The following is a 25,034-nucleotide window of genomic DNA, read 5'->3' as shown; positions in this document are numbered from 1 at the left end:
GATTTTTGGTATTCATTTCTTCTCATCATCCCTCTTTAGTGCCTTTCTATCCTAATGTGTGTGACTTCTTTGAATATGTGTTTTGTTTGTTTGTTTGTTTTATTAGTCTACCTACGGGGGACTCTCTGAAACCATATAAACTCAGGTCATCTGGAAATATCCTTGCTTGACCTTCTGCTCAAGGCAGTTTGCCCTATTCAAAGGCAAGTTCAACCTGACAAAGAAGCTCAGTAAGAGATAAAAGAAATGTGAAAAGTTGTGAAAAGTTGCAGGAACCATGATAATGAGGAGAGCTCAGGCAAACTGTGTGAGTTTAGCCCACAGGGCTGTTTTCTATTGTACTTTATAGGTGACCTGCGAGTGAGGGAGGCTTAGTTTACTATGGTTGCTGGTGAATATATGTATATCTAATGATGGAATGGATAAGCAGCCTATTAAGATACTGTGAAAAATTGTTGTGTATGAACATCCAGAGCATGGATTGGTGCTTAATTGTTTATATATCTTAATAGATACATTTTAAAAAAATGCTTTGTATCTTTTGTGTGTACCAGCAGTTCAGGTTTACTCTATTGAATCACTCATTGGTTTAGGAGGTGATGGAAATGTCAGATCAGGCATTCTATCTCTGACAGAAACAGTAAAATTGCATACTGCATTTAAGCCCCAATGCAGGTGTCACAGTCTTCCTGCGTGGATCATAATACAGGATCATGGTCTAAATTTGCAAATGCCCATGAAAATGTTCATTTCTGTATACAAGGAATGGTAGTTTTGACTCAGTCTAAATCATCATGGATCATCATTCAAGTCTCACTTCCTGTCAGTACCTGTCCTCAGCTGGGGAGGTCGTGGAGGATGAGGACCCGGTAATTGGGACTGAGGCCCCAGTGCGGGTGGCCTTACCATTAATACGCACCATTCAAAAGAACGCCACTACCATCTGGCAGTCACCGGCGTCCATCCACGGGGAGGTCGATAGCCTTTGCCACCTGGCGAAGAAGGTCTTGGTGGGCCCGCAAGTCAATAGGTGGAGGGTCCGCCATAGATGCTCCCACCACCGCCTCATCTGGCGAGGATGACGAGGACCGACCTTGGACCACGACCTCCGAAGGTGGTTCCTCAATGGGGTGGGCAGCTGTCTCAGAGCGCAGATGTTCCACAGGTCCAGGAGGTGACTGGGCTTCACCTGGTGGTGATGGGGGCGGCCTGCTTACTGTGGCCTCTGGCACCCTGCGTTCGGAGGCTGGGGTCCGCGGGGGGCAAGGGAGCCTTTGAGCTTCGTACTGGGCCCAGGGGACCCAAATGCCCCACTGCTGCGCACCGTGGACTTGTCCTTGCGGGACAGTTTGAAGATGGCTATAGCTGTCTGCCCGCGAAGCGACCAAAGAGTGATGAGACGGCCACGGAGAAGCGGAGGCACTCACGGACTGCGCCGTCGATGCTGGCAATCCGTCCCCGTACGGTGCCGAGGATCGGTGCCGGTCGTCGCGGTGCCGAGACGGAGAGTGGGACCATCGACTGCCGTGGTGCCGGGAGCTCGACCGGTGCCGGGAGCTCGACCGGGATCTCGACCACCGGTGCCGGGAGCGGCTTCGGGAGTCGCGGTGCCGGGAATTGGACCTCCTGCGGTGCCGACGGGCTGGCGACCGGGACCGGGAGCGTCTCCGGGAGTGCGACCGGTACCACAATGTAGAGCGGTACCGGGACTGCGACCGGCGCCGAGAAGGCGAACGGTACCGCGATGGTGAGCGGTGCCGAGACCTGGAGCGGCGTGACGGTGACCGTCTTCGGGACCAGGATCGAGACCGAGACCTGGAGCGCCGTCTAGCCCGTCCATCAGGGGAAGGAGGCCATATCATAGCCGGCTTACCCGCTGACTTAACAGCCCGCACCGGCAGTGCCGGGGGCCGGAGGCTCGGTGCCTCTGTGAGCTCGATGAGCTCTCTCGCCGTCGAGAACGTCTCGGGCGTGGACGGGAGCTGTAGCTCGACCGCGGTTGGCACCGGGGAGCATGGTGGTACCGGACTCAAAGGCCCTTGCGCCGCCGGAGTCAACGGTACCGTGCACGGTTTGTGCACCGCCACAGCCGGTACCGGAGGCGTCGGTGGTGGCTGGGCTAAAGGTCCCGGAAGATGTGGTTTTGAGGTCGTCTTCGCCGGCTTACGTTTCCTCGTTGGGGAGAGGGAACGGTGCCGGGTCGCCAGTGCCGGTTGCAGAGTTCGAGGAGCCTTGGTACCGGAGCGGCTCGGGGCCACTGGTGCGCTGCGCGCCGATGACAACTTCGGCGCCGCCGGGGTCTGTGCGGGAGGCTGGAGTGTTGCCTCCATAAGGAGCTGCTTTAAACGACTGTCCCGGTCCTTTCTTGTTCTAGGCTTAAAGGCCGTGCAGATAGGGCACTTATCTGGATGGTGGGTTTCCCCGAGGCAGCGCAGGCAGGAGTCGTGCGGGTCCCCGACAGGCATGTGCCGCTGGCAATTCGCACAGGGCTTAAACCCCGGTGCCTTGGGCATGAGCCCGCACCGGTTGCGGAAGAAGAGGGGTAAACCCCCCTTAATCCCTTATTCTATACTATAACTAACTAAACTTATTCAACTAAACTAACAACTAAGTAAACTAAACAACTATTTACACTCAAGAGTAGAGAAACGCTAGGGCTGTGGAGGAAAGGGAGCACTCCACTGTTCCAACTAGCCATCACGGGCGGTAAGAGGGAACTGAGGAGCGGACGGGCCGGCTGGGGTATATATTCAGCGCCATAGCGGCGCCACTCCAGGGGGCGCCCAGCCGGCCCGCCAGAGTTGCTAGGGTAAAAATGTTCTGAAGAGCCGTGCACGCGTGGCGCGCACACCTAACTGGAATGCATAGGAACAATCACTCGAAAAAGCAGCAAATATTTTCACTCCTCTCATGCCCCCAGAGTACCTAGGGGAGAGAGGGAGGAAATGGAAATGATCACTGCCCAAAGCCATTAAAAATGGGCCAGGATGGAAGAAGTAAGGCTACTGGTGGATGCTGGACTGGGTGAGGTTCCTGGGCTGGAAAATGGTGGAGGGGGAGGAAAGGAGAATGCTAGTTTGGATGCTGATTGGGTTAGTGCCAAAGGTATTGCACTCTCAAACAGAAATGATACTTCGAATTTTGAAGTCAAGAATGGTACCTAAATGGTAGCCAACTGGTTAGAGGAGAAAGAGGTGATGCCAATAGGCTGGGAATGAAGCCCCTGAGTGTATGTTGCAAGAGACTTTTGCCAAATTTTGTGAAACCTGTGCACAAAATGGTCAAAACTGGCAATGTTGCTGGATCCTTGATTGCTTCTGGAATCCCAGGGGTCATTAGTAGCCAAAAGCTCCTTTTTATTAGTGTCTACTTAGATGTGTGTGGCCTTTCAGAACTGGGCCTCAAGAGTAATGGATGTCACCACTTCTACACTGTTACTTCTATGCATTCTAATTTGTGACACATAGGAAGACTTCTTGTAAATGACATCAGCTACAGAATATGGCTGCCCATCTGTTAGTTGGTGCTAGTTTAAATAAACATATTACAACAGGTTCTCAATCACACCACTGAATTGCACCTACATATGAATACAAGGCTAAAGGTTTGACTCTGCTTTATAAGCAGGGCTGGGTTCTGGCTATCTGAGCACCCATCTCTCTCTCCAAGTCACCAGGATAGTTGAAGTCCTTTGGGAAGACTGATAGCCATTAGATTTAAACCTGTGGCTGGCTGGGCAGTCTGAATGGAGAGCAAATTGAAGTGTTCAATAAAAATTGACCTTTTCAAAGGCATATTGTTTTATAAATAATAAGCAGATTATCTTTTTTTAAAAAAAATTCAAAGTCCAGTTTGAAAAATTACATGGCATTGAATGTTTATACATCTAATCACACTAGGTCAGATTCCACCACACTCCCTACTGCTAAGTAGTACCTTACACCACAAGGTGCCCCACTGATTTCAATAGGACCTCTAGAAAGGGTCAGAACTGAGGACTAGATTCTTATACCACTTACTCATACTGAATAGTATCTTACTCCATGAGAGAACTCATTGAAATCAATGGGACCTCTTCTGGAATAAGCTGCTATTCAATTGAACTCAGTGGGGCTTCTCTTGTAACAAAGTTCCTGCTTCATATCACAGAATCATAGAACTGGAAGGGACCTCGAGAGGTCATTTAGCCCAATCCCCTGCACTCATGGCAAGACTAATTATTATCTAGACCATCCCTGAGAGGTGTTTGTCTAACCTGCTCTTAAAAATCTCCAATGACGGAGATTCCACAACTTCCCTAGGCAATTTATTCCAGTGCTTAACCACCCTGACAGTTAGGAAGTTTTTTCTAATGTCCACCCTAAACCTCCCTTGCTGCAATTTAAACCAATTGCTTCTTGTCCTATCCTCAAGGCTCATAAATTCCAGACCTCTTTTTTTTTTAATAAATGCTGAACATTGTAGTTCATTTGAAAAAAAAAGTAAGTTTTCTCTCATTGTAAAGCAGCTAGGGATAGATGTAGTTTCAGCACAATGAAAATCAATGGGTAATAACAAGATGTACAGAGCTTTGCATTTAGATTCATGGTCATATTTTTAGCAAAGAGATTAAAAAAGACACAAAGCTACTGGGCTGTACTCTTGTACTTTTGGTCCTATACCCATTTTCAAGTTTTGTCTATGGCATAAGGCCTTTCTAATGCTAAGATTGGTAGCCTTTAATAGGATAAGAAATAGATAAGAAAGAACTGAATGGACTATAGCATGTAAATATCATGGATTACACCTTTAAAAATGAACTTGTCCTGAATTACAGCTGTAAAGAACACACACAGCACATTTTACACTTTGTTGCACAGGTTCTGAAAATTAAGTTTTATCATTTCTATGCATCAAGTTAAGCATACTTTGCATCCCATAATGGTTCATTTTAGTAAAAAGTGAAGAATCTGAAGTTTACACATTATAAACCTATTTTCTTTATAACCAGCGTCTCACTGTGTTATTGATAAGCAATGTATTCCTCATAATTTGTTTTGAAGTCCAGGAGACACCTTTGTACTTTCTAGTTACAGAGGCAGGTTTTTCATCCATTAGGAAAAACAATTTTTTATATAGTTATCTTAAAATAAATAAATAAATAAATAAATAAATACATAAAAGGTTTTTCCTCAGTGCTTAGCCTATTTAGCAAATAATCTGATCAATTTTTAGGTAATTTTATATATATGCTATGCCAATTAAATATTTATGGCTTTGATATAACGAACGCTAGCTAACAGCAAGCATGCTAATTGAACTGAAGTGATGTAATTGGTGAATTTTGAGATACTACTTCCTACAGAGACAGTTGCTGGATTTTAGATGTTTAAGTTTCAGATTCACTTTGTAAAGCTGTTTCAAACAACTGTAAAAGTTTTCTAGTCATTAAGCAGGACTAATACACCTTATTAATGTGCAATACAGAGCTTTTAGAGCCCTTAAATATACAGGGGTTTGACACAAACTCATAAAATGTTAGATACTGTTGGTGACTTTATATAATATTAAAATGTTTAGGATTTAAATGATTTAAAATGTTTAGGATATGGTTTTTATATGGTTTCCTCTTATTAATATGGACTTTGGTACTTTTCAAAATGGAGTCAAAGCTCCATTTTGTCCTCAGAGGTGGGAAAATTAAGGCGCCAAAGCTGTGGCGCGAGGGCTGGATCAAACCAGTTGGAACTGCCTTGTAACTGCCATCCCCTCAGAACTTTCCTGCCACTCACTCTTTATAAGGAACTGTGCCATGTCACCATGGTGCTGTCCGTTCAGGAGGCAGCCATGTTTGCGTGGGTCTTCGGATCAAGAGCTGTGAAGGATTTTGTGACACCATCAACTTACCTGCCATCCAGGGTCCTTTGGTCCACCAGTCAGCAGCTTCGGTTCCAGTGGCTTGTCACCATCGAGCAGCTTACCACCATCCAGCAGCCGAAATCCAGAGTTTCTGATTAGCAGTAGGCTATACTGGGGATTTGTTTTGTTCTTGTTGCCAAGGGAGGGGAATATTGGGTCTGAGCTTCAAGCTCTTTTGTTTCAGTCCACTGTTTTCTGAGTTTGTGTGTTTATTTATGGTTTTTCCCTTATGCCTTTCATGTAAACCACCCTTAATACAATATTTACCTGTTTCAACATAGCTTTTGTCTCTCCTCTTCATTCCTACACCACACTTCTGAGGGAAGGTGGAGCGAAGGAGCTGCTTCCTCAGGTGATAGACCCTGATAACAAGACCAGGAACCTGTACCTGTAAAAGGGAAATAGAGAGGCATATTGGGGTTCATTTAGTTTTTGATTTTCCCTGGTTACAATTAGGAGCGCTGCCAGCTTTTTTGGCACCCTAGGCGGCGGAAGGTCCCGCCCCCCAAAATACCACCCCCGACAGAGGTGGCAGAAGGTCCCGCCCCTGAAATACAGCCCTCAACAGAGGCGGTGGAAGGTGCTGCCCCCGAAATACCACTGATGACTGGGGCGGCCGAAGATCCGGCTGCCGCAGTCGCTGCCCCCCCCCCCAATGTTAGTGCTCTAGGCGACTGCCTAGGTTGCCTAATGGGTTGCACCAGCTCTGGTTACAATATATTGTTTTTTTAATCATTGGGACATAATTTCAGAGTGCCAAAATAGGCATATATGTCATTATAAAAATATAGTGAAATACACTTCACTTTTAGGCCCTGATCATACAAATAGTTACACAATTGCTTAACTCTAAGTAAGCGAGTTGTCTCATTAACTTTGATGGAATGACTCTTGCACTTAAGGACAAGCAGATGTGTGTTTACAGGATCAGGGTCAGACAGTTTTGCAACATGCTGTTCACAATAGAATTGATCTTTCTAACAATTTCAAGCTCTATTCCCAACACAGTTGTATCAGACTCATTTTGAAGAAAAAAAAAAGCAGCTTTTCTTGGTTTCTGCCACCTACTCTTAGGAATGGGAGTCCCAGTTCAGGTAAAATATGCTGCTTCCTCAAACCTAAACTGGAAAAGTACTAAACTGTTTCTAAAGCACTGAGAGGTCCACAATAAATCTTTGCATTGATAATGAGAAGTGTCAGCTTCCCCTGCTGGTTTTCAACTAGTTAGCTGGAGAAGGAAGATTGTCACGTGTTACATTTTATACTAGAGCATCCAAGATTGCATGTATGTTAATGTAAAAGCATGCTACAGCTGTAAGATTGGTAGAAGGACTATTTAGGGTCCCTTTGCAGAAGGAGGTGGTTTATCAAGCCGCCCTGTAGTTATAAGACATTGGGAGAGAGAATCTAATATGGCGTGTGGGCCTGACTAGTGGATTCTGAAAAGCTAGATGGGGAAATGAAATGCCCAGCCATGCCCTGAATATGCTTAGGAGAGAATAAAAAGCCACTGGTTTTCTCCCACCAAGAGACTTAAAAGGAAACCTTCTGTCTACTGGTGTCAGGAGGAACATGTATCAGGGAAGTCCCACAAACTATGGACATATGTTTTGGCTAAGTATCCACAAGTTTTGATGAGTATAGTTTCTAATCCAAGCCAAAACTCTCAATCTTTTGTGGTTTTGCTCTTCCCCTACTTGAACAAAAAAGCAGTCAGAACTGCTGTGAAAATGTATACCCAAATTACTGTAGTGTAATTTAAATTACATACAAAAACCCTCTTAAGAAAACATTAAGGCCGTAAAGCCAAGCATTCAAAAGTTAGAGAAGTGCAGAAGTAAAATTTGCCCACATAGCACTGCCAGGAGCAATTCCAAGGAAGTTCTACTCAGACCATACAGCCCTGGGCTGGAGCATCAGTACAGATGCAATGTTTAGAAGATTTACCTGCCAAAATTCTAGGAAGTTTTTAATGAGTGTGTGCAAACAGAGTATTCAGAGGCTCTTAAATTGGTCAAATTTGGGTGAGCATAAATAGGAATGGTAAGAGACATATCCCTTCCACCAGGGCAACACACTCTGCCAAAAATAAATTAAAAAATCAAGATTATGTTCCAAAGCATTGAGACACAAGAGGTTCTCAACTAAATGGCTGTAAGATTTTTTTTTTACATGAGCAAAATCATGAATTTTTGCCTACCCTCATTTCTAAGAAATTGCTGAATTGTTTTAGCTGATGCTTTAAAAAGAAAATCAACCTGAGACTGACTCCAGACATGGAAAACTTGAGCTCCAGTGGCTTAAGTTTCTCTAATTTATAACATTCTACACTCGGAAGTGCTGGGCAACATTAACTATAGGTGTCACTACCTGTACAACCTAAACTCTAATCTCAGTTATGCTAATGTGAATCTAGAATAATACAATCCTAACTGAATGCAATACACATTATTCAACATTTCCAAGTCATTCCTCAGTGTTTGCACTGGAGGTGTTCACACAGCCATCTTGTTCACACTTTCTGCATTTTGGAATCTTCTAATTGTAGTGCAGAAACAATGTTGTATGACTTAGGTGAACAAATCTATACAAATTCATTCCCTACTCAGAAGAAAAGGATTCAGTCCATAGTTTGCTCAGCTCTAACAATGACATTGTTGTGGAAACCCTTTTAACTCCATCTAGAACTCAAGAGTATTGCCATTTTCATGTGATATTCCCTATACTCTCAAACTGTCCTAGGCAATCCACTATACATGATTGTTGTATGGTATGAAGTTGACCAAATATCAAATAGTCACAAAGAATCTTGAAGAGAAAAATAGGTGCAGTTTACTGCCAGACACATCAGAAAGAACCTATACAATAAAAAAACTGTAGCAATGTCATATCCAAAAAACCTAACATCTTTAGTCTTGAAGACAATATTATAAAGACAACTTTTCTGGTACACTCATCCATTAGAGAACATTACAAAGAAACAAATACTTCTTTGTCAGGATAATAAAACAATTTCCCCTAATACTGAGTTACATTTTAATAACTTTTTTGAGAAAGATCTTATGATAGCCAAATAACTCCATAATAGCAAAGAGGAGACAGTTTGGTAATTTATTTCTTATTGCAATGCAGCTGAGGTCTGTAGTTGAATTAGGGAAGCAATAACTGTTATCATTATATAAAATTAGTAAACAAAGTAGGCAATAAAATATTTTTCATTTGGGTCATTTTCATTCTTCGCCAATTACACTCACTGTTTCTCTTACTGATTTTAGCTATGACAAGTGATGTTGTAGTTGAAAAAGCTATATTTCACTTATTAAATGGAGAATCACCTGTTTAAGTTGGGTATACAAAAGCACTTAGGCATGCCTGTAATTTTTCACTCAGTTCCCTTGGTACCATATTATTACCTTCCATCTGCATCTGCTACTGTACATCAATGACTGATACCACTTTTATCTGGTTTTAGAATTCAGATGTTGCTTTCTTGGCTTTAAAATTCAGGTGTTGCACTTCAATATATTACTTCAACTAAATTAATCACATTTAAATAAAATGGCATTCAACTGTTATGCCAGTTTTACTCACAAAAGACAGAAGTAGTATTTATTTGGTAGTAGTAAAAGGACATAGTCAGAGGTTTCGAAAATCAAGATTCAGTAATACTGCGTATAGACTTTACCTTATACTATAGATTTTAAAATAGCTCTTTATTGTTGGGTTTCTATTATAAACAAAATGTTTTTTGGGGAGAAAATTCTCCAGCATTTTCTAGGCTTATTTTATCAGAACTTCCAAAGAGAGGAATATATACAAAAGAGCTCTAACACTAGAACTCAGTGAGTACCTAGGGATTTTTGTTGTATCATGAGCATAAATGACAGACATCTTGAGGCTTAACTGCCATTTCTCTCTGAAGTCTACTATTTCATAATATGAAAAGTTCAGGGGTGGGGGCAAAGATCAAGAATAATTTGAAACAACACCTTAAAGGCTTTCTTTTGATGAATGGGAAGTTGGCCTTAGTAAGATATGGACAAAAGCACTTGTCACTCCTGCAAAACAGATCAAGAAAGAACATATTCATACACACCTTTTTTTATTCACAGTAATTGGTAGTGATCAGTTGAAATTCGGAAGGTTAAGGAAGATGTCCTCTAGCACCTTTCTTAATTCTACACTCTGCTGTTCTGTGTGAGGTATATGTATCTAGGACCTGTTCCTACAATCTAGTTAGGCTAAACTCCCACTGAACTCACTGAGCCAAGGACTGCAGGTTTGGACCCCATATTTCTCCAGACTACTTTCCTGAAGTATGGGAGGCAAGAAGTGGGCTTTCAAGTAGCAAAGTGATTATTAGCAGAATTGTTAGGTGTTTGGATTTCAAGAATTGCAAATACTTTGCTTCATTACACAAGTTGCCATAGTCACTTTATTTCACTATGTAAATGGTAACACTAAATTATTTATGTCCTTTTATGTAAATAATAATAAATGGTTCCTTTGATAGGCTATTCAGATTATTGTTTGAGAGTGTCATCACGTTACAAATGCATTAAAGTGCAGCAGAAATGAAATATCTGTTACCTCACTGCCTGTGATATGTCCAAAAAGCTTGGGTATTTTTTAATGGGTTGTAATATATTTTGTCACTATAAGTCACTTTCACAGCTGGCTGTGAAACAAATTGTTTAAACTATTCCCAATCTTTTCTCAAGCATTGAAACATCAGTTAAGTTTCAATTCCTATATATTTCTTGACATTCGCTAAACTTTTTTTTTTTCTAATTAGGAATGTCTGATTAACAAACACATGTTGTGAGGACTGAATCCAGCAGCAGGGAGAGGAGGTAAGCTTGGCTGAGTGCTTGAAATGACATTAAAAAATTTCACACTTTTAAGAAAACAAGAGGCGAATTTACTATGAGACACACAGTGCCCTGCATGGGCCCCCCAACTACAGGGGGCCCGAGGGCCAGGCAGCCCAGCATCATCCAGCACCCCTGCCAGGGGGGACTGCTGTGGCGACAGAAGCTGTGGGGGACAGCAGGAAGGGAGCCATTTAAGAGCCATGCTGGAGGTGTGGCATGGGGTGCGCTCTCCCAGCCTGAGAGTCTGGCTCCCAGCCCAAGAGTCAGGCAGACGGGTGAGGGGCTGGCTGGGGGCACATTGTAGGGGAGGTGTGCGTGCTTCCCTGGTGGGGCATCTGTCTGCATCTGTCCTGCTACCCTGCTCCTCTGGATGCTGGGCAGCGCAGGTGCAGTCCCTGACATGCACTGCTGCTGGCAGCCCCTGGAAAAAAGTGAGGGAAAGGGAGTGGCAGGCCAGGGGGTCTCAGATCTCATGTGCTGATGCCACCACAGCTCCCTTTGGCAGCAAACAGGAGCAGCGTCAGGTCAGGGACGCATCCACCAACGAGCCAGGTAAGGTAACCCAGCGGTTGCTACTGAGCCACTCAGAGCAGGGGGCTGGAGTGGCCCCCACACACCTGGCCCACCCGTCCACACCCCTAACCCCCCACCTTGATTCCTGCACCACCCCACACAAACCCAGCCCTGACTCCTGCACCCTCCTCAAACACCCACAGCCCCTGACCTCCCTGACTCCTGCACCCCCACACACACCCAGCCCCTCCACATCCCCAGCTCTGACTCCTGCACCCCCTCATCCCCACCTGCATCCCTCGCACCAAACAGAAGCTGCCGCAGGTAAGTGCTCCACACCCCAACCTCCTGCCCAACCCTGAGCCCCTATCCTGGCCAACCTCCCCAACGCCAACCCACTCCTGCAACCTAACTCCCTCCCAGACCCCACACCCCAACCCTGAGCCTCCTCCCACATCCTAACTCCTGGCCAGAACCTGCACCCCACTGTTTTTTTTACTTTTTTTTTTTTAAATAAAGTGGTCTTATCCAAAGCACTTTACAATAGTTAGCTAATGGTACAAACAATATTTGTAAAGATCATTAAGTGGTCCACTGAGACCCTTAGCAATTTTCAAGTGGTCTGTGGAAAAAAAAAGTTAGACTACAAAAACAATCAAGGCATTTCACTTTATTTTCATTTACTTCCTATTACTTATAATATCGAGGAGGATGAGAAAATAAGAATGAAAAGCAGGGGATGGAGGAGTAAGGCTAGGTCTACACTGGGGTTGGGGGAGTCGACCTAAGATCGTAGCTGAAGTCGGCGTATTTTAGGTTGATTTATCTGGCCGTGAGGATGGCGGCGAGTTGACCGCTGCTGCTCCCCCATCAACTCCGCTTCCACCTCTCACATGCGCTGGAGGTCTGGAGTCGACGGCAGAGCTATCAGGGATCAATTTTATTGCGCCTACACTAGATATGATAAATCGATTGCTCACTACCCGCCGATCTGGTGGGTAGTGTAGACATACCCTTAGGGTGTAGACATACCGGATCGACGGGTAGTGATCAATCTATTGGGGATAAAATCGATCCCCGATAGCTCTGCCGTCGACTCTGGAACTCCACCGTGGCAAGAGGCGGAAGCGGAGTCAACGAGGGAGTGGCAGCTGTTGACTCGCTGCCGTCCTCATGGCCAAGTAAATCGACCTAAGATACGCCGACTTCAACTATGCAATTCACATAGCTGAAGTTGCGTATCTTAGGTCCACTCCCCTCCACGCCCCAGTGTAAACCTAGCCTAAGAGAGAATGCTCTTTTTCTTGGCTGAGTCCAAAAAATGAAGCTGCACACAGGACCCCACTAACTCTAAATCTGCCACTGAACAAAACATTATTTCTATATTAAGGTAGTGCCTAAAAGCACCAAATTGAGATCAGAGCTTGGGACTGTACAAACACAGTCTTTTATCCAAAGAGCTTCACTATAGTAGACAATGTCTTGTTAAGAGAGATTTTCTACTGACTTTGCTTACAAGCTTTCTACTTTGCTTCTTCCAAATTTAAACTCTACCATCTGCATGCAAATATTCATTTGACATTTATAGCCCATGTTCTACCATAAAACACAGAAAGACAGCCTGCCTCAGATAAGGCAATCCAGAGATTTATGCATTTCACTCTTAGTACAAATTCACATCAAAGGACACTTCTGTGCACTTGTATTATCTGCATAACCCTCCGTAACATTAACAGGTACACTTAGTTTCCTACCCATCTAACTGCCTTGCAGACTCATATACTTTACATTAGCTATTATGTCTACAAATTCTCGTTTTCTCTGTCAAACGATGCATGAAAGTTAGAATCATTGCAACTTAATGGAAAAAGTCTTTTATTCACACCGTATATCAAAGGCAACTCTTGCTGAATAAAGGACAGTTGGATCATGATGATCTGTAAAACAACTTCACTTGAACTCTGGGTAGACCCAGGGATTCATTATCCTATAGGTGTGGAGAGAGTGGATCGTGATATGTAGCTTCTTTCACTTTCAGGGGAAATCCCACAGCAGACTATGGAGGGATTTAAAGGCAACAGAACTTGCATGGAGTTCCAGCTACAGATGAGATATTCAGGGGAATTATAAAGTTCCAGAGCAGCTTTCTTGATACCATAATGCAGGAGTGTTATGGGACATGGCCAGTGCATCTATGACTATGTGAATCTGCTGCCAAAATTGCCTCCCAAGGAGCAACAATAGAGCTGCAAACACTGCTTTAATACTTAGGCTGTAGTCATGATCACTGAATGACTCCACAGGAGCACCCTGGATGGGAGAACATGAGAAGGATTCTGCCCCACAACCACTGCACAGGAACCCATGGCAAATCCAGTTCACTGGAGAACTGCACTCATGAGATTCCTAACCTGTTGGCAGAAGCAAGAGGTTCAAATAATTTCCATAAAGTTCCGAGTAGAACAGGTTGAATAATCCATAATAATTTATTGAATAAATCTTCCCTTTTCTGATTTTTTGGGCAATGTCTGTGAAGACACGTTGATTTTCTCAAATTTATTGTCTGAAATTAGATAAATTGCTGCTTTTCAGAATCCAAAATTCAAGCTGCATTGCTTGCTTTTCATTGGCCACATAAGACACGTAGTATTCTTTCCTTTCTTTAACTGGATGACCTTATAATTAGGTTTTGGGTTCAAATGTTTGTGAAAAGTAAGTTTAGAATTTGCTTGCCACAGACATGCAAGCAAGAAAACTTGAAATTTGCTTTCTAGGAGCATTCATGATAGTGACTCACTTGCATGAACATCTGCTGTCACGCTACAGTTATAATATAAATACCCTGGGTAATGGACCCATTTCATTCACTGAAGAGGATACAGGCAACAATAAATCAAATAATTGTATGTTAAAACTAGAGGTTTTTTTTAATTAAACTCTATAATAGTAGTAAATTTGGGTAATGAGAGTTCAGATAACATCCAGTTAGATTATTGCTGTCCCTTCCAAAGAGCCATTTTTATTAAAGAGCTCAATTTGGCCCAAGCATCTACCTAAATGAAGATTTAGCTAGAATTGATATGGCTAGGTGTTGGAAGCCAGCTTTATATTCTCTTGATTTAACCCCCATTTGGTTTCAGTCAGTCAGCCCCTTCTAATTTTCTATGCTGGTTATCACATATAGTTTACATGTGGGAGGTTTTGGCTTTTTTAATTTTAATTCATTAAAAATATAGTTTGCCATCTCATTTCCTGAGTAGGAGGAGTCAAGAGCCCTCCAAAATCTACCACCCATGACAATTAAAAACAGTAAAAGCCAACTAACCCAAAGAAACTGCTTTGCAATTGTCCCATTCATGTCAGTGGGAAGCAGCCACTCCGCATTCCTGCAATTATGTGGTACTAAGCAAATCTACAAGCATACCCAAGCCCACTCTTGTGATTTAATGAGGAGTTCTTTAGCAACTGTGACTAGATTCTACTGCAGCCAGAGAAAAACTGATAATAATAAGCAAATATTCCCTTGAGATAAGATTTTCTGGTCTGTTTGTAATAGGACAGCAAAAAGAACTAAACCAACTCCGCAGTATACTCCTTGCAGGTGGTTTCTCTTGCCCCATCTTTTGGGATTTTATAAAAGTTTTCAGTAAAGGGCTTTAGTAAAATGTGGATTTTCCCTTTGTATTATCTCTTTATTCCTCTCTCTCCCCCCCCCCACCCCGTGTTAGGCTCTTTTTTATCCTCACTGGTAGATTACTCCATTTCCATATATATGGAAACATTTAAAAAAAATCAGCAGAGTAGTCATAGAAGTTTCTGCAGTATTTGCTCCACTCTTGTTGTACAAACTTGGGTGATGATTTGAATAAAACTAGTTATGTACCTTTGAAACAGTCATTAGGTCTGTTTCCTGTGCACTATATCTTTAAATTGCTGAGCACCCTCCCTGAATGAAGTTCAGCTCTGTGGCTGGTTAAAAAATAGGAAATGTTTTCTTTAAGTTGAAACTGTCTTCATTCCCCCATTTTGTTCTCAGGGCACAGCACAGAACAGACAAACTCTGCATGCTCCTTCAAGGATACTTTGTTCTTTCAAGGAAAGAACATACGGTTAGGCACAGGCCTGAGTGAGTGGCCATGAGTAAGCTGCAGCACTCTAGGGGGCGTTGTAAAATACTTCTGAGAAGCAAGTAACTAAGCACATCCTCCAACACTGACTTAGCTGCTCTGGCTAGTGATGGTGGCATGTATAGGTGGGGGTATTACAAATAATAAAGTATAGTTCATGTTTTTGGTGATGGTTAAGAGTTATTTTATCTGAACTGAATTGCCCAGACTCATGAGGAATATACACAAAGCACGTTATTTGCTGGGTCAGTTTCTGAGGCTATTACTCAGAGTATACTCAGACTCCTGCTGAATTGAATGGAAATTGTTTCCTGAGAAAGGCCTGAATGAAAACTGAGTATGCACTTCATAATCTTGTCTTCAGAAAATAAGATATTATATTTGGAAGTCAGGGAACAGCTTTAAGTTTTAATACAAAGCTTTTCTCCAGCTGCTTAAACCACAGAAAAAGAAAAAATGCCACAAACCAAGGAACCAAAATTGCCCAATCCCCTTTATTCATTCACACATTCATTATATTTTCAATTTAAAACTTAGTGTTCCCAGCACCCCTAGAGTTTTATTGGTTCCTAGAAAGATGGGATATAAAAAGGCAAGTGAGAACAGAACGAGTCACTGTACAACTGTGGCTATTCAGACTTTTTTTTTGTAGTTAAGGAGAACACTCTGGCATTCTGAGCTTGCTATTGCATTATCTCTGTTAAATTACATTCCATGGGGAACTGTCCCAGAGAGCACCGTTATACAATTAGCCCAAGTCTGAACATTAAAGAAAGACTCTCTAGGACTTTTCTTTTTATATGTACTTCATTATGCCACAAATGCGCAGAACCTACTAACATGGATATTTCAGATTTCCCCTTACAAAATGCAGTGTAGCAGACTTTCCATCGATCACTGGTAGTGTGAGAAAGTGTTTGCTACTATGGCAAATGCCAGCTGCTGTAAATGGACTGTGCAGTAGAGAAGTTGTAGCAACACCAGGTATTTCTGTATCAGTAAGCAAAAAAATCATATTTTTTTTAAATAGCAATCAGTGGCAATTATTCTCATAATTGCATACATCTTTTCTCTTGCCCCAATTTGTTTTATTAGCACAATCAGTAGTTTACATGATAGTTCATTAGTATAAAGGGAACTTTTAATATTAAGTAAAATTGCTCTTTCCATGAAATGCATAACATTAGGTACAGTGGCCGTCTTAGCTCAGAGATTCAGCAGAACATAGAAACCTTTAAACCATTGCATTAAGTAATCCTATACTTCATTACAAAAAACCACATCATTCCAACCACCTCTGCTGGCAGAAGGAAAGAGAAAAAGAGGTGGCTCTATAAAGAGAGGAGTGGAAAGAGGAAATGCTATTGCTGCAAGACTTGTACATAAAAAGTAGTATTGGTGCATATGTAACAGCCACCTCCGTGACATCATTTCATAAACACCCACCCCTCCCCAGACACCCTTCCATTGGAGCTCTGAGAGGATCAAGTTTCATGCTGCAAGTGGGAGAGGCTGTCAGGGATGGGTATTCAAGGTGCCCACACTCTAATGGAAATGGCTACTTCCCAAACCCCGTCACTGTGCAAGTTAACTTTAAAAAACCATTGGTTTTGCTTTCACAACCAGTGGCACTCAGGAAGGAAGAATTCAAAGGAAACATTAAGTGAAAACTTGTGGAGTATATCTTCTGCCTGGAGGAAGCTCACAGAATTTTCATAAATGTATAGATTCCAAAGCTAGAAGGGACCATTGTTGTCATCTAGTCTGACCTCCTTCAGACCACCTATCATGGAACTTCCAACATTATTCCTAGAGGAGATCTTTTAGCAGGGGAAAACTAACCATCCAATCTTGATTTAAAAATTGTCAGTGATGGTGAATCCATCACAATCCTTGATAAATTGTTCAAATGGTTAATTATCCTCACCATTAAAAAAATGTGTCTTATTTGTCTGGCTTCAAATTCCAGCCACTCCAGAGATTCCTTTCTCCACTAGATTGAAGATTATTAAATATTTGTTCCCCATGTAGATACCTATAATCTAATCAAGTCACCCCTTAACCTTCTTTCTATTCAGCTAAATAGGTTGAGCTCCTGGAGCCTAGCACTATAAATCATGTTTTCTAATCCTTAAATCATTCTCATGGCTCTCATCTGAACCCTACTTTATAAACATCCTTCTTGTTACAGGCATGTTTTATTTGCTTATGATTTTTCACTATTGTGTGCAAGTTTAATTTATTTCCATATTACTATCAAGTTATATGGCTGCTGGATATACCTCTGTTCAGGTCTCTTTTTGTAAACACCCATTGAGCTAAAAACAGACAGGGGAGGAGAGTTCACACACACAAAAAACTCGGGTGCCTACAGAAAATCACCTAGATTTATACTTTGGTCCCTAAATAAACCAGACCTGATTTTCAAAAGGTTCTGACCACTCACAGCTTCTATTGAAGGCCACAGGTACTCAACAACTTTGAAAACCAGCCCTTTTATCAAAACAACTTAAATACAGTTTTAGGCTTCAAACTTTCAAAATATTGGAATGTGTAATGGACTCATATGTCTGCATTTTGTTTTGTGGAAAGCCATTTGGATTTTAAAGCTGTTCTGGGGCTTCACCTTGGCCCTATAGTTTCCATAAAAGGGGTGTCATGAATAACTCTTTCACATATAGCAGAGGGCTAACAAGTGAATGTTGTTATACCTGGATAACATTACATTTATGTGGAATCACCCTTAGACACAGAGCTGGCCGCTAGAGATGTGCAAATAACTGATTTTTCGGTTTGCTGGCATTGTAAATAAATAATTTTTGGTAAACCCACAAGAAAATTTTCCTCAACATTTTTGGTGAAAAGTTACAAAAACATTTCACTTACTTTTGAGCTTTAACTTTTTAAAAAAATAAGAAGGAAAAAAATTGAAAATAAAGTAATTTCAAAATGAAATCAAAATGTTTTACTTCAAAAATGTTGAAAAAATATTTTGATTAAAAGAAAAGTTTGGTGAAGTGGATTTGAGTTTGTGAAATGTTTTGGTTGACCCAAATATGCATTTTTCACTGAAAAAAGTTTTGGTTGGACAACTTCACTCAGCTTTATTGGCTACCACCGAGGGACACTTGATCTCACACGTGAGCCTATAAACAAGAAACAGATACACTCCAGGGGTTTGAGGCTGATGGGGGAGATCTGGAAAGTCTGCACTGAATTGTTCTCTCTCAAGAAAGTCAAGACTGAATAGGAGGAAGGAAGATTCTGGATATCCTGAGCAGACCCTTGGAGAGATCAAATCCCAATTGACCCTTGGAGAGGAAAATGAGGCAGGGAGTTGCATGCAGGTTTTGTTGTTTTTCTAGAGACCTGTATCTCTTGTACAGTCTGTGAATAAAACTATGATTGGTTTAGAATTCCTTTTTCAAAATCTGTGTCCTTTCTTCAAGTATGTTGCATCTAAGGAGGTGTAAAACTATAAAGCAGAGTATCCCCCTAGTGCAGAGCTCTGGGGTGTGCATGCTTCAGCTACTGGGATGTCCTGGGCATTAGCACCGACCCTGCGAGCCTAGGGGCAGTTGGACTACAGGGTTCCATTCCCTGGAAGCAGTACCAGACAAAGTCTGTACATGGGAAGTATGCCTGAGAGGCTAGCTCCAGAGACTGAAGCCTGCCAAGACCCAGGGGAGCTCAGAAGCATGCTGCATCCAGGTTTGGATTGAAGCCTGGTAAGAGTGCAGTCAGGGGAATTTAATCCTGTAATTTTAAAGTTATTTTTCGCAGATTACATTCAGGTGCCAGTTTATGCACAACATCAATGCAACTTCAACCCATTATCCTGGACTTTAGAAAACTAGTCATGTACAAATATCTGCCAAGTCCAGGTTTCCTTAAACAGGTACCTACTCTGATACTCACAAAAGATGGAACTTTCCCTATACACATAGGCCTCATCTAGACTAGGGTTTAAGAAGGTCTGTTTGTTGGCATGTGCTACCCAATACATTTTAACAATTTTTTAAGTCACTTATAAACCATGCTGCCTTTATTACAAACATTTCTCCCATGGTACACACATATACCATGCGAGCTGAGGAGATCCCTGGTGCCACTGCCTATAACCCTGTGGATCTATCCCTGCTGCAGTTGCTGGCCCCAGCAACTCACCCACTGAATCAATGCCTTGCTCAGCTCCTGCAGGGTGGGAGATGGAGCCTGTCCCTCTCTTACCTCACAGAGATGGTTCTTTTCCCTGTTCTGGGCCTTTTGACCTGGCACATACAGGAGTTGCAAAACCACTCAGGGTTGGCCCATGCACCCCCACATCTCCATCAGGGTGGATGGGCCAAACTTGAGTGATGCTGCAACCTTTGTGTGCCAGGCCAGACACCACACAAGCAAAATTCCTTCATGAGAGATAGGTTCAATGGGAGATTTGGATGAACAAGGAACTGAAGTTTTAGCCTGACATCTTCATTTAATCTGCCTTTAAATTCCAGGCCTGCACCACTGTCTTAAAAAACCTGTAGAGGTTTAGTAATCTTTCACTTGATTACTATCCTTTCACTTCCCTCTATTAATTCCCTTTGTTTTTCTAAGTTTCCATACTGGTCAGCTTTGACTGAAAACCTCAGGAAAACCTACACTAGATTATTTTTAGAACTTGCCTCTTTCCAAGTAATTATATTCTTTAGACTCTGAACAAAGTATTTAGAAGACCATGTTCAAACATGATGTAAATGAATCATTTTAATTTTGCAGGTTTATTTTTTTCCTCCTGGATAGAGAGATTCTGAACTTTCCCTGTTTCTATGATTTCTGAACAAGAATAGGACGTGCTGAATAGCTGATAGCCTGACACTAATTGAGTCAGATCACAAAAAGGAATTTGTCTTCAGCCTTCAAATTACACTATTTCTCCCACTGATTTGCTTTTTTTCTTTTTTTGTACCTTGTGGGTTTTATTCCTTGCTTATGGAAGGAGTTTGGTGCAGCTTTCTGCCCTTGGAAGATTTATGCTCCAGAACATAGTTATTCTTTATTACTTAAATTTAATTTGTTGCCCTTTGCAGGTCCATGATTTATCCAGAGTGGATATCTGTATTATAACATTTCCACAACTACAAACAAAATTGAAAGAAGGTGGAATATTTCAGTGGGATGTCATGAATTCTTCATGGTAGCCCATAAAAAAAATGCATGATTTAAAATAGTCAAATGGATTTCAAAGAGCTTCTGCTGTAGCAGCAGGGTATAATAATGTCACACTTAGAAGACTCTGTTATGAGTATTCAGATCACAGGTGTAACAGCAGGAGCAAGAATAGGACACAGAGGAAAAAGTGCTGACAGATGGTGGATACACCAACTTCTTTCCCACATAATGAAGGGGGCTGTACAGCTGGAGGTGCAGAACTGATTAATTCATTTCTCATTCAGCAGGACCACGCAGGCTTTATTGTTGTAACCCTTTGTTTCTAGAAGACTTCATAATGACATCCAGTTTATTTAAATGCTAACCTTGATAATTAAAGGTAAAAAGAACAATGCCAGCAGTATGCAATGAGATTAAATCACACATACACCACTGAGTATGCTCATCTGAAAAGCAGGTCAAGGGCATCTCATCTATTTAATTACACCCCCAAGATTCTGGTTCAATATTTGCAAGTGATTATTTCAAAGCAGAGTCTTATAAGCCTTAGCTAAAGATTCCTACATAACAAAAGCAATGAAGGGATGTACCTGTTTGGGGGAACTCTATTAGAATTGGGAAAATAATTTGTAATTAATAATAATACACAATAATTTTTGCTTCTTTCTGTTCACAACATTTCTGCAAAGTCTGATCTCAGATGTATATATTAGTGAAAATATTTGCAAAATAATTTCTGTGAATAAATTTCAATATGTAGATTGAATATTTGAGTCAATTGCTTACAAACAACATTTGAGATGGTGAAATGGCACATATGGTTACTTTGTTCTTTGGATAAATGTGTAACTCTTAAAATCAAAATTTCCAGAGCAAATATTGTGACATTGAATTCAAAAGATGCTTTCCATGAATATTCATATTTGCAAATACTCAACTGCTAGAATATTCATGGAAGTGAACACAAAAGGGACATTAACCCAAAGTGAATGCAATTAACCACTTGAAAGAATATATTTGTAGCATTTTGTTGTCTCTATTTTCCCAGTTGTACCAACAGTTTGATTGCCTGTGTCTATAGTCACCACAACAAATATATCAAGCCAACTTCAACTTCCTTTATTATTGGTTATTAGAGATATTGTCCAAGATTGTCAAAAAGAGGTGCCTAACATTATGACACCTAAATCCATATTTTAAAAAAGTCTGAACACCCTCAGCTCCCAGTTCTTCTGGGAAATCAGGTTAAACTTATTTAGATGTCCAACTATAGACACCCATTCTTGAAAATCTTGAACATTATATCTGCAAAATGGGAAAATCAGAGAAGGGGGCGGGGGGAGGGCAGATTGCCTGGCTCAGAGCAGCAATGGGATCACAAATAGGAGAATCCAGGAAAACAGAGGAAAGATATTAAAAGTAATAGTAAACATTTATCATTAATACTTAAAAGTTTGCCTTCCCTTTATTACAGGAAAATGAATTTTTAAATTAAAAACTCTAATATACAAGGAAGAAAAGGACAAGCTATCTCTCTGGATTCCAAACACTGCAAGCAGACCCTGATCTAAAATACACTGAAGGCAATTGGAATCTTTCCACTGATTTCAATGAGCTTTGGATCAGGCCCATATTTTCCCACTTCATAGAATCATAGAATCTCAGGGTTGGAAGGGACCTCAGGAGGTCATCTAGTCCAACCCCCTGCTCAAAGCAGGACCAAACCCAACTAAATCATCCCAGCCAGGGCTTTGTCAAGCCTGACCTTAAAAACCTCTAAGGAAGGAGATTCCACTACCTCCCTAGGTAACCCATTCCAGTTCTTCACCACCCTACTAGTGAAAAAGTTTTTCCTAATATCCAACCTAAACCTCCCCCTCTGCAACTTGAGACCATTACTCCTTGTTCTGTCATCTTCTACCACTGAGAACAGTCTAGATCCATCCTCTTTGGAACCCCCTTTCAGGTAGTTGAAAGCAGCTATCAAATCCCCCCTCATTCTTCTCTTCTGCAGACTAAACAAACCCAGTTCCCTCAGCGTCTCCTCATAAGTCATGTGCTCCAGCCCCCTAATCATTTTTGTTGCCCTCCGCTGGACTCTCTACAATTTATCCACATCCTTCTTGTAGTGTGGGGCCCAAAACTGGACACAGTACTCCAAATGAGGCCTCACCAGTGCTGAGTAGAGGGGAATGATCACATCCCTTGATCTGCTGGAAATGCCCCTACTTATACAACCCAAAATGCCATTAGCCTTCTTGGCAACAAGGGCACACTGTTGACTCATATTCAGCTTTTCGTCCACCGTAACCCCTAGGTCCTTTTCTGCAGAACTGCTACCCAGCCATTCGGTCCCTAGTCTGTAGCAGTGCATGGGATTCTTCCATCCTAAGTGCAGGACTCTGCACTTGTCCTTGTTGAACCTCATCATATTTCTTTTGGCCCAATCCTCTAATTTGTCTAGGTCCCTCTGTATCCTATCCCTACCCTCCAGCGTATCAACCACTCCTCCCAGTTTAGTGTCATCTGCAAACTTGCTAAGGGTGCAGTCCACACCATCCTCCAGATCGTTAATGAAGATATTGAACAAAACCGGCCCCAGCACTGACCCTTGGGGCACTCCACTTGATACCGGCTGCCAACTAGACATGGAACCATTGATCACTACCCGTTGAGCCCGACCATCTAGCCAGTTTTCTATCCACCTTACCGTCCATTCATCCAGCCCAGACTTCTTTAACTTGCTGGCAAGAATACTGTGGGAGACTGTATCAAAAGCTTTGCTAAAATCCAGAAATAGTACATCCACTGCTTTCCCCTCATCCACAGAGCCGGTTATCTCATCATAGAAGGCAATTAGGTTAGTCAGGCATGACTTGCCCTTGGTGAATCCATGCTGACTGTTCCTGATCACTTTCCCCTCCTTTAAGTGGTTCAGGACTGATTCCTTGAGGACCTGTTCCATGATTTTTCCAGGGACTGAGGTGAGACTGACTGGCCTGTAGTTCCCTGGATCTTCCTTCTTCCCTTTTTTAAAGATGCACACTACATTAGCTTTTTTCCAGTCATCCGGGACCTCCCCCGATCGCCATGATTTTTCGAAGATAATGGCCAATGGCTCTGCAATCTCATCGGCCAACTCCTTTAGCACCCTCGGATGCAGCGCATCCGGCCCCATGGACTTGTGCTCGTCCAGCTTTCCTAAATAGCCCCGAACTACTTCTTTCTCCACAGAGAGCTGGTCACCTCCTCCCCATACCGTGCTGCAGAGTGCAGCTGTCTGGGAGCTGACCTTGTCTGTGAAGACAGAGGCAAAAAAAGCATTGAGTACACTAGCTTTCTCCACATCCTCTGTCACTAGGTTCCCTCCCTCATTCAGCAAGGGGCCCACACTTTCCTTGACTTCCTTCCTGTTGCTAACATACCTAAAGAAACCCTTCTTGTTACTCCTAACATCTCCGGCTAGCTGCAACTCCAACTGTGATTTGGCCTTCCTAATTTCACACCTGCATGCCTGAGCAATACTTTTATACTCCTCCCTGGTTATTTGTCCAATCTTCCACTTCTTGTAAGCTGTTCTTTTGTGTTTAAGACAAGCAAGGATTTCACTGTTAAGCCAAGCTGGTCGCCTGCCATATTTACTTTTCTTCCTACACATCGGGATGGTTTGTTCCTGCAACCTCAATAAGGTTTCTTTGAAATACAGCCAGCTTTCCTCGACTCCTTTCCCCGTCATGTTATTCTCCCAGGGGACCTTGCCCATCAGTTCCCTGAGGGAGTCGAAGTCTGCTTTTCTGAAGTCCAGGGTCTCTGTTCAGAGCTCCATGCTGGGCAAACAGGAAATGATATTCAAAAGTTCGCGGGGCTTTTCCTGTCTACCTGGCCACTGCATCCGAGTTCAGATTGCTGTCCAGAGTGGTCACAGTGGTGCACTGTGGGATACCGCCCGGAGGCCAATACCATCGATTTGCGGCCACACTAACCCTAATCTAATATGGTAATACCGATATTAACGCTACTCCTCTCATTAGGGAGGAGTACAGAAACCAGTTTAAAGAGCCCTTTATATCGATATAAAGGGCCTCTTAGTGTGGACGGGTGCGGCGTTAAATCAGTTTAACGCTCCTAAAATCGGTTTAAAACGCGTAGTGTAGACCAGGCCTTAGAGGTGGTCAGGAAGTTTTTTACAAAATAGGCTTTCAACTAAAATTGCAGATTTGTTGAGAATGGAATTTCAAGGAAGGCGGAAGGAGAGAGAGAGAGACAGACAGACAGACAGAGAGCCCAGAATATATAATAAACCAATGGTTAGGGCTCCCATCTGGGATATGCTCTCAGTCTGGTTTTTTTGCCTCTCAAAATATTGGGAAGGTCTCAGTTTCATTCCACATCAAAATGAAACCAGATACACAAACTATTTCAAGGTTTCCAAAACAGAATTTGTGCTTTCTTGCACTACTCACTATAA

General features: G+C 42.3%; 1 long non-coding RNA gene across 1 annotated transcript in view; it reads right to left on the bottom strand.

Moving 5' to 3' along the window:
* LOC120370603 overlaps positions 1-25,034 on the bottom strand; it is a 122,274-nt gene that overhangs the window by 7,643 nt on the left and 89,597 nt on the right. The window contains exon 2 of the long non-coding RNA XR_005583825.1: positions 6,166-6,286. This is a non-coding gene — a long non-coding RNA (uncharacterized LOC120370603). The remainder of the gene's footprint in view (positions 1-6,165; positions 6,287-25,034) is intronic.

Source organism: Mauremys reevesii, linkage group 8, assembly GCF_016161935.1.
Source record: "Mauremys reevesii isolate NIE-2019 linkage group 8, ASM1616193v1, whole genome shotgun sequence".
Classification (NCBI taxonomy): Eukaryota; Metazoa; Chordata; order Testudines; family Geoemydidae; genus Mauremys; species Mauremys reevesii.
This window is presented reverse-complemented; position numbering and strand designations above follow the sequence as displayed.